Here is an 11,454-nt window from a genome sequence, read left to right on the forward strand (position 1 = left end):
ATGCCATCGGCAGCAACACTCCTGATAACCGCTACATAAAAACTAGACCGTAAAGGTCTCGCTGGAAAACTAGTCATTAAAAACCCTAACTCCAAGACGAACTACGAAAGGCTTGATCCCTTCAACAAGGGTACGTAGGCAGCCGTCATAAGGCGCAGCCCCAATCTTATCGCGTTCTACTTTTAGAAAAGCGAGAAGGCCATTACCACTGACCTTGTCAACCATTAATTCCGCCAAACTCACCTACTGCCTAACTTGCCAGCCCCACTCGCTTTTTTTATTGTATAAAAAAATACTTCGAATTTGAATCTGATTTTTTGCATGCTTCATAAGAATGGTTAAAGCTATTTTCTGGTAAATTTTCATGATTTTCTATTGTTCTAACCATGTCTTTTGCATGCTACAAAGTTGTGGTTTCGTGGTCTAAAGGGATGTCTACATCAACTTTTGATCAACACTTGACATCCTAAACTCTTTGTTGACATAATTTTGATGTTTCCTTTCAGAAAACTTTCTTCAAAAATATTAATTTTTGAATTTTTGGCTTCTCGGGTGATTTTGGCTGTCCGTGGGTGATTTTGGCCCACGTGGGCTGTCTGTTCTGTACACACATGACGTCTGTGTGTATCCGTCAGCACACACAAGACGTCTGTGGTGTCTGTGTGTGTCCGTGTGTGTCCGTCAGCACTCACAGAATGTCCGTGGCTGTCCATCAGTACACATATCAGGACGCTGGCCCTTCCCGCGGACTGTTTGGGTGATTTTGGCCCACGTGGGCTGTCTGTTCAGTACACACAGGAAGTCCGTGGGCGTCCGCCAGCACACACAGGACGTCCGTGGCCGTCCGTCAGCACACACAGGACGTCTGTGGCTGTCCGCGTGTGTTCGTGTGTGTCCGTCAGCACACACAGGACATCCGTGGCTGTCCATCAGTACACCTATCAGCACGCTGGTCCTTGGACTCAGCACGCTGGCCCATCCCGTGGACTGTTCGGGTGATTTTGGCCCACGTGGGCTGTCTGTTCAGTACATACAGGACGTCCGTGGGTGTCTGTCAGCAAACACAGGACGTCCGTGGGTGTCCGTCAGCACACACAGGACGGCTGTGGCTGTTCGTGTGTGTCCGTGTGTGTCTGTGGGTGTCCGTCAGCACACACAGAACGTCCGTGGCAGTCCGTGTGTGTCAATCAGCACACACAGGACGTCCGTGGCTGTCTATCAGTACACATATCAGCACGTTGGTCCTTGGACTCAGCACGCTGACCCTTCCTGTGGACTGTTCGGGTGATTTTGGCCCACATGGGCTGTCTGTTCAGTACACACAGAACGTCCGTGCGTGTCCGCCAGCACACATAGGATGTCCGTGTGTGTCCGTCAGCACACACAAGACGTTCGTGGCTGTCCATCAGTACACCTATCAGTACGCTGGTCCTTGGACTCAGCACGCTGGCACATCCCGTGGACTGTTCGGGTGATTTTGGCCCACGTGGGCAGTCTATTCAGTACACAAAGGACGTCTGTGGGTGTCCGTCAGCACACACAGGACGTCCTTGGGTGTCCGTGTGTGTATGTGGGTGTCCGTAGCACATACAGGACGTCCGTGGCTGTCCATGTGTGTCCGTGTGTGTTCGTCAGCACACACAGGACGTCCGTGGCTGTCCATCAGTACACATATCAGCACGTTGGTCCTTGGACTCAGCACGCTGACCTTTCCCGTGGACTGTTCGGGTGATTTTGGCCCACGTGGGCTGTCTGTTGAGTACACACAGGAAGTCCGTGCTTGTCCGCCAGCACACACAGGACGTCCGTGTGTGTCCGTGTCTGTCCGTCAGCACACACAAGACGTCTGTGGGTGTCCATCAGTACACATATCAGTACACTGGTCATTGGACTCAGTACGCTGGCCAATCCCGTGGACTGTTCGGGTGATTTTAGCCCATGTGGGCTGTCTGTTCAGTACACACAGGACGTCTGTGGTTGTCCGTCAGTACACATAGGACGTCCATGGGTGTCCGTCAGAACACACAGGACGTCTGTGGCTGTCTGTGGCTGTCTGTGTGTGTCCATCAGCACACACAGGACATCCGTGGTTGTCCATCAGTACACATATCAGCACGGTTGTCCATGGACCCAGCACGCTGACCCTTCCCTAGGACTGTTCGGGTGATTTGTGCCCACGTGGGCTGTCTGTTCAGTACACACAGGACGTTCGTGGGTGGCCGCCAGCACACACAGGACGTCCGTGGCTGTCTGTGTGTGTCCGTGTGTGTCCTTGTGTGTCCGTGTGTGTCCGTGAGCACATACAGGACGTCCGTGGCTGTCCATCAGTACACATATCTGCACGTTGGTCCTTGGACTCAGCACGCTAACCCTTCTCGTGGACTGTTCGGGTGATTTTGGCCCACGTGGGCTGTCTGTTCAGTACACACAGGACGTCCGTGTGTATCCGTCAGCACACACAAGACGTCCGTGGTGTCTGTGTGTGTCCGTGTGTGTCCGTCAGCACTCACAGAATGTTCGTGGCTGTCCATCAGTACACATATCAGAACGCTGGCCCTTCCCGTGGACTGTGTGGGTGATTTTGGCCCACATGGGCTGTCTGTTCAGTACACACAGGAAGTACGTGGGAGTCCGCCAGCACACACAGGACGTTCGTGGCTGTCTGCGTGTGTCCGTGTGTGTCCGTCAGCACACACAGGACATCTGTGGCTGTCCATCAGTACACCTATCAGCACACTGGTCCTTGGACTCAGCACGCTGGCCCATCCCATGGACTGTTCGGGGGATTTTGGCCCAAGTGGGCTGTCTGTTCAGTACATACAGGACGTCCGTGGGTGTCTGTCAGCAAACACAGGACGTCCGTGGGTGTCCGTCATCACACACAGGACGTCTGTGGCTGTTCGTGTGTGTTGCAGGCTGAGATTCAGGGTGGGCAAGATGGATGATGGAAGCTTGGATGGGTCGACCAAAGAGATGATCGGATGGGCGATATGATGGAATGCAAGTTATGAACCTGAAAACAAATGCAAAAACAAAGGAGATATGATTTCTAATATGATAAAATAAGATAAATAAAGATAGATAGGATGGAATCAAGCTGCTGGTTGTGTAACACTCTCAGCTTGATCAAAAGATGATTGAAGTGGATTGAGGTGGTGCTTTGCTTGCTGGACTGATGTCTCTCTCAAGCTTGGCAAACGAATTGGAGTGGAAGGATGGGGGATTGAGGACGCCACAAGACTCTATGGAAAGGAGCCTTGATAAGTCAAGGTGCTTTGGAGCTGCTTCACACAAACTCAAAAGACTTAGAACAATAGTTTTAAGAAAACTAGAAAACTGAATAATTCTTATTACTTTCAAAAAATGGGTGATTTACAATGAAGCAAAGACTAGAGCTTTATAGGCTCGACAAGGACAGACTCTAACAGTCATAAAATGATAAAAGGAAACAAAATAACTTGAACTTAAAGTCTTGGGAGCAAAGGCTTTGATGACTCCATGGAATATAGCCGTTAGGCTTGATTTGCTTCCTTCCAAAAGAGAAACTTGTGAAGACTTGTATCTTGATAACTTCTGGACGTGGCCATGATCTTCAAGCCTTCCTGAAATACTACTTGGCCTCAGTAAAAGAGAATATGGCCGTTGGTCTTGGGCAAAAATCTGTAGAAACTTCTCCAAAGCATTTAGTGTAGATGTTGCCAAATATGGAAGGTTGATGGGAAGAGAGATCCGCCTGATCTCCTGGGTGCTGGTCCTGCTGAGGACGTCTTGGATGTCTTCTGAATGGTCTAGAGTATCTCCTGGTTCCCATAGATAGCACTGGGTCGAACCAAGCTGAATTGGTTGAAGACTTTTCTTAAATGATGTCGGTTTGGCCAATTGATGCAAACCGGCTTGATCTTTTGGTTTGATTGGGATCCGCCTGATCCAGTGTGGCATGGTGCTTCCTATGATGTTGTAGAGTGCCTCTGAATGACTTAGACGGTCTCCTGGTTGCCATTCTTGAGGTTGGTTCGATGTGAAACCCGGATCTTCCAAATAAGGCAAGTGTAGAGCTGGTTTGGCCGGTTTTGGGAAATTGATCATATCTTCCAATTTCCTTGACCATTTCTCGAGATCTTGGGCTTTCTGGAAAGCTAATAAACTCCTCTTGACTCCTATGATCGGTTTTGGTTCAGGCCGCTTCTTCTTTGCGCTTGAATCCTCTTCTAAAATCGCATACTCGCAGATGGACGGGCTGAGAAACCTCTGAATTGTAAAATTCATAACTTCCTGCTCCGTGAATATTTTGGGCAGATTCCAATTGGCCTGGACTCCCTCTTGAGTGTAGAATCCATAAATATTATCCTCGTGATTTAAACCCTCCTGGTTTGTAAGATACGGCATTTTTAGTGCACGTATGTCCTGGTTGGCGCCTTGGCTGGTTGAGTAGGGTGTTGGGTCGACCTCTAGTTCAGCTGCTGAATTGCTGGCCGCAACATTCCCTCCTCCTTGAAAAGGTTTCGACCTCGAAACTGTATAAACTGCACCAAGATAGAGCAAGTCAGCTTTCATACTCTTTTGAGATTCTAAGGTCTTAACTTGATATTGTTTTGGTTTGGGGATGGATTGTTCATCAGGTGGCTCTTCTTTCAGCAAATAGGATAGGATCACGCCTCTGCTATGGACTTTTGCATTGCTTCTCTTCTTCAGTGGATGGTCCTTCATACTCCTAGCAGGCTCAGCTCTGACCATCTTTGGGTTTGATCCTCCTAGCAACAAAAGATTATCCGGTGGGATTTCTTTGAAGCTTTCTTCTTTGCAACCTGAAAATTTTTCAACATTCTGGACAAAGACCAAGTGAATTATATCTGATACTGGAATTTCATGAACAGAATTTGTTATGGTCGAATTTACCTTGGGTGCATCAGCATGATGAAGAATGATATTCTTCTTTGGACAGATTTGGTTAGATGGCTGCCTTTCTTGCAAATGTTTACCTTGGTTGGTATAACCATCTTCTTGTGATAGCTCAGCTCGGTTTTTATGTTCTTCTTGACTTATCCCTGGATCAAAACATCTTGGCAAAGACAAGTGTATTATACCAAAGTATAGGGATTTATAAACTGAAGAAAACATAGAACAATTAACCTTAATGTCAAATGTGGCAGTAAGAACTTCTTGTTCTTTGTTTGCCTTGTAGTAACCTTGCTTTCCTGTACCAATTTCACTTTTCCTTGGACAAGACAAGTGCATTAATCTTGTCATAGAATCAATAAAACATTCTGGTTTAAAGTGAATTTTACCTCAGATTTTGGCACTTGAACAGTACATTGTTCAGATTTCGGTTTCCACTTATGGTGTGGATTTTGATTGAGCTCATGATCTGGTTCGGCACTTGGAACTCCAGTAATCATATGGCTATCATCTGGTATCCCTGTACCAAGAATATAAATGTTTAAACCAGTATCTAAAGGCGGTGTTAGACACTTACCTTGGTTTGATACTTGGATCACTGGTTTTGGTTTATTAAGCAACTTTGATTGCTTTGTGCTTTGAGCTTCCTTCTGGTCCATTGGAAGGTTTGTGCCTGGCGCCTCTTCTTCTATGTACCTAGGCTCCTTTAGACCTGTAATAACACTCTTGGACAAAGACAAGTGCATCATACAAGTGGTAGATGATTTATGAAAAGATTTATCATGTATAGGACTTACCTTAGCCTTTACTTGGACAATAACTTGCTCTGGTTTGTCTTTGGACCTGATCAAAGTGTTTTGGCCGACACTTGTACTCATCTTCCTGACCTTTGGGATGTCACTCTCCTGCTCTAAGCAGTGGACAATGGCGTGCCCCTGGTTTGGCTGAAAGTTGGCTTCTTTAGGCAAGACTCTTTGAACTTCTTGTTCCACAATTTTCCTTGCTTCTTTGGAACCATGAGTTGGATATCTCCTTGGATATAGTTCCTGGATTTCAGACCTTGTATAATCTGGTGCAAATCTATCCCTCATGACTTCCTTAAGAGCTCTCCACGTTTTGATAGCTGGCTCCTTGTAAAACCATCTATCATCCTCTTCTTGTACCCACCATTTAAAAGCATCATCTTTTAGTTGATCAATGGCATAAGCTAGCCTCTCTTTCCTCAGGATGTTGTTGTAGTGAAACCATTCATCAAGGTTCCTCTCCCATCTTAGATAACCTCTTTTCCTGAAAATTTAAAGAGTTCAACTTTATCAGCAAAAGAGTTATAATCAAACCGAGAATTAACAACATAAGGGTTGTGGGTTTTAGAAGTTGGAGTTTATTGATCCTTGAAGGATCTGGTGGCTTGGGCTCGACATAGACTGCCCCTGGTACATTTCCAAATCTCCTTTCTCCTTCATGTGGACGTTGGCCTTGTGCCTGATTTCTTTTCTCCAATTGAGCAATCTTAATTTGGAGCTGTTGTAGAGCTGCGGACTGTTGGCTCAAGGTGGCCCTTAGGTTTTGGCCGTGTCTCTCCTCCTCCATTGCTTCCTGAAAACAATCTCAAAGAAAAAGTGAAGGTATGGAAAGTTTTGGTCTAACTAAAATAAAACAAATGCAATTTAACTAAACCGAGAAAATATGCAATTATGAACCGAAATGAAGTAACTATACTAAAATGATTTTTCTTTTGGTTTTCTGAATGCAATTTCGAAATTAAACAATATGGTATGAAAAGAAACAAAAATGGGAAGAAAATATGGAAATTAAACTCACACTGATTTTTTTTGAATTTTCTTAAGATGAAATGCAAAAACACCGGAAATGGAAACTAAAATGTATACTTGAACCCAAAATGATATAAACTAAGCTGAATGATTTTTTTTTTTTTGAATGCAAATAACAAACTTATGAAACAAATATGGTATGCACGAAATTAAAAATGGTATGACTTTTTATTTATTTATTTTTTTAAGCAAGAAACAACTATGAAAATGCAGATCTTTTTTTTTTTTGAAATGAATGCACAAAATCTAAAAATGGAAAGTGGAGCTGGGGAATGAATGCAAACACGTTTTTCTTTTCTTTTTATGGATGAAATGAATCAAACTAGACAACAGGTCGTCTCCTATCTCAACTCTTTATGGCTTTTCAATTTATGATGAACAAAGAACACAAAAATGCAAAAACAGTTTTTTTTTTTTTTTTTGATTTATAAATGGAAAAACAAATGCAAACAAGATGAATGATGCAAGGATAGAATGGACCTGATTCAGGAGCTTAAGCTCTGATACCAAATGTTGCAGGCTGAGATTCAGGGTGGGCAAGATGGATGATGGAAGCTTGGATGGGTCGACCAAAGAGATGATCGGATGGGCGATATGATGGAATGCAAGTTATGAACCTGAAAACAAATGCAAAAACAAAGGAGATATGATTTCTAATATGATAAAATAAGATAAATAAAGATAGATAGGATGGAATCAAGCTGCTGGTTGTGTAACACTCTCAGCTTGATCAAAAGATGATTGAAGTGGATTGAGGTGGTGCTTTGCTTGCTGGACTGATGTCTCTCTCAAGCTTGGCAAACGAATTGGAGTGGAAGGATGGGGGATTGAGGACGCCACAAGACTCTATGGAAAGGAGCCTTGATAAGTCAAGGTGCTTTGGAGCTGCTTCACACAAACTCAAAAGACTTAGAACAATAGTTTTAAGAAAACTAGAAAACTGAATAATTCTTATTACTTTCAAAAAATGGGTGATTTACAATGAAGCAAAGACTAGAGCTTTATAGGCTCGACAAGGACAGACTCTAACAGTCATAAAATGATAAAAGGAAACAAAATAACTTGAACTTAAAGTCTTGGGAGCAAAGGCTTTGATGACTCCATGGAATATAGCCGTTAGGCTTGATTTGCTTCCTTCCAAAAGAGAAACTTGTGAAGACTTGTATCTTGATAACTTCTGGACGTGGCCATGATCTTCAAGCCTTCCTGAAATACTACTTGGCCTCAGTAAAAGAGAATATGGCCGTTGGTCTTGGGCAAAAATCTGTAGAAACTTCTCCAAAGCATTTAGTGTAGATGTTGCCAAATATGGAAGGTTGATGGGAAGAGAGATCCGCCTGATCTCCTGGGTGCTGGTCCTGCTGAGGACGTCTTGGATGTCTTCTGAATGGTCTAGAGTATCTCCTGGTTCCCATAGATAGCACTGGGTCGAACCAAGTTGAATTGGTTGAAGACTTTTCTTAAATGATGTCGGTTTGGCCAATTGATGCAAACCGGCTTGATCTTTTGGTTTGATTGGGATCCGCCTGATCCAGTGTGGCATGGTGCTTCCTATGATGTTGTAGAGTGCCTCTGAATGACTTAGACGGTCTCCTGGTTGCCATTCTTGAGGTTGGTTCGATGTGAAACCCGGATCTTCCAAATAAGGCAAGTGTAGAGCTGGTTTGGCCGGTTTTGGGAAATTGATCATATCTTCCAATTTCCTTGACCATTTCTCGAGATCTTGGGCTTTCTGGAAAGCTAATAAACTCCTCTTGACTCCTATGATCGGTTTTGGTTCAGGCCGCTTCTTCTTTGGGCTTGAATCCTCTTCTAAAATCGCATACTCGCAGATGGACGGGCTGAGAAACCTCTGAATTGTAAAATTCATAACTTCCTGCTCCGTGCATATTTTGGGCAGATTCCAATTGGCCTGGACTCCCTCTTGAGTGTAGAATCCATAAATATTATCCTCGTGATTTAAACCCTCCTGGTTTGTAAGATACGGCATTTTTAGTGCACGTATGTCCTGGTTGGCGCCTTGGCTGGTTGAGTAGGGTGTTGGGTCGACCTCTAGTTCAGCTGCTGAATTGCTGGCCGCAACAGTGTGTGTCCGTGTGTGTCTGTGGGTGTCCGTCAGCACACACAGAACGTCCGTGGCTGTCCGTGTGGGTCTGTCAGCACACACAGGACGTCCGTGGCTGTCTATCAGTACACATATCAGCACGTTGGTCCTTGGACTCAGCACGCTGACCCTTCCCGTGGACTGTTCGGGTGATTTTGGCCCACATGGGCTGTCTGTTCAGTACACACCGGACGTCCGTGCGTGTCCGTCAGCACACATAAGACGTCCGTGTGTGTCCGTCAGCACACACAAGACGTTCGTGGCTGTCCATCAGTACACCTATCAGTACGCTGGTCCTTGGACTCAGCACGCTGGCACATCCCGTGGACTGTTCGGGTGATTTTGGCCCACGTGGGCAGTCTATTCAGTACACAAAGGACGTCTGTGGGTGTCCATCAGCACACACAGGACGTCCGTGGGTGTCTGTGTGTGTCTGTGTGTGTCTGTGGGTGTCCGTAAGCACACACAGGACGTCCATGGCTGTCCATGTGTGTCCGTGTGTGTCCGTCAGCACCCACAGGATGTCTGTGGCTGTTCATCAGTACACATATCAGCACGTTGGTCCTTGGACTCAGCACGCTGACCCTTCCCGTGGACTGTTTGGGTGATTTTGGCCCACGTGGGCTGTCTGTTGAGTACACACAGGACGTCCGTGCTTGTCCGCCAGCACACACAGGACGTCCGTGTGTGTCCATGTCTGTCCGTCAGCACACACAAGACGTCTGTGGGTGTCCATTAGTACACATATCAGTACACTGGTCATTGGACTCAGCACGCTGGCCAATCCCGTGGACTGTTCGGGTGATTTTAGCCCACGTGGGCTGTCTGTTCAGTACACACAGGACGTCCGTGGTTGTCCGTCAGCACACACAGGACGTCTGTGGCTGTCCGTGGCTGTCCGTGGCTGTCTGTGTGTGTCCATCAGCACACACAGGACATCCGTGGCTGTCCATCTGTACACATATCAGCACGTTGGTCCATGGACCCAGCACGCTGACCCTTCCCTAGGACTGTTCGGGTGATTTGTGCCCACGTGGGCTGTCTGTTCAGTAAACACAGGACGTTCGTGGGTGTCCGCCAGCACACACAGGACGTCCGTGGCTGTCCGTGTGTGTCTGTGTGTGTCCGTGTGTGTCCGTCAGCACACACAGGAGGTCCATGGCTGTCCATCAGTACACATATCAGCACGTTGGTCCTTGGACTCAGCACGCTACTGTTCGGGTGATTTTGGCCCACGTGGGCTGTCTGTTCAGTACACACAGGACATTCGTGGGTGTTTGCCAGCACACACAGGACGTCCGTGGCTGTCTGTGTGTGTTCTTCAGCACACACAGGACGTCCGTGGCTGTCCATCAGTACACATATCAGCACATTGGTCCTTGGACTCAGCAGGCTGGCCCTTACCGGGGACTGTTCGGGTGATTTTGGCCCACGTGGGCTGTCTGTTCAGTACACACAGGACGTCCGTGGGTGTCCGCCAGCACACATAGAACGCCCATGGCTGTCCGAGCTGTCCGTGTGTGTTCATGTGTGTCCGTCAGCACACACAGGACGTCAGTGGCTGTCCATCAGTACACATATCAGCACGTTGGTCCTTGGACTCAGCACGCTAACCCTTCCCGTGGACTGTTTGGGTGATTTTAGCCCACGTGGGCCGTCTGTTCAGTACACACAGGACGTCTGTGGGTGTCCGTCAGCACACACAATACATATGTGGGTGTCCGTCAGCACACACAGGACTTCTGTGGCTGTCCGTGTGTGTCAGTTTGTTTCCGTGGGTGTCCGTCAGCACACACAGGACGTCCGTGGGTGTCTGTCTGCACACACAGGACGTTCGTGGCTGTCCGTGTGTATCCGTCAGCACACACAGGACGTCCGTGGCTGTCCATCAGTACACATATCAGCACGTTGGTTCTTGGACTCAGCTCGCTGACCCTTCCCGTGGACTCTTCGGGTGATTTTGGCCCACGTGGGCTGTATGTTCAGTACACTCAGGACGTCCGTGGGTCTCCGCCAGCACACACAGGACGACCGTGGCTGTCCGTGTGTGTCCGTGTGTGTCTGTGTGTGTCTGTCAGAACACACAGGACGTCTGTGGCTGTTCATCAGTACACATATCAGCACGCTGGTCCCTGGCCTCAGCACGCTGGCCCTTCCCGTGGACTGTTCGGTTGATTTTGGCCCACGTGGGCTGTCTGTTCAGTACACACAGGACGTCTGTGGTTGTCTGTCAGCACACAAAGGACGTCCGTGTGTATCCGTCAGCACACACAGGACGTCCGTGGCTGTCCGTGTGTGTTTGTGTGTGTCCGTCAGTACACACAGGACTTCTGTGGCTGTCCATCAGTACACATATCAGCACGTTGGTCCTGGGACTCAGCATGCTGACCCTTCTCGTGGACTGTTCCGATGATTTTCGCCCACGTGGGCTGTCTGTTCAGTACACAAAGGACGTCCGTGGTTGTCCGTCAGCACACACAGGACGTCCGTGGGTGTCCGTCAGCACACACAGGATGTCCGTGGCTGTCAGTGTGTGTTCGTGTGTGTCCGTCAGAACACACAGGACGTCCGTGGCTGTCCATCAGTATACATATCAGCACGTTGGTCCTTGGACTCAGCATG

Source organism: Brassica napus, unplaced genomic scaffold (assembly GCF_020379485.1).
Source record: "Brassica napus cultivar Da-Ae unplaced genomic scaffold, Da-Ae ScsIHWf_1442;HRSCAF=2032, whole genome shotgun sequence".
In the NCBI taxonomy this organism is placed as follows: Eukaryota; Viridiplantae; Streptophyta; class Magnoliopsida; order Brassicales; family Brassicaceae; genus Brassica; species Brassica napus.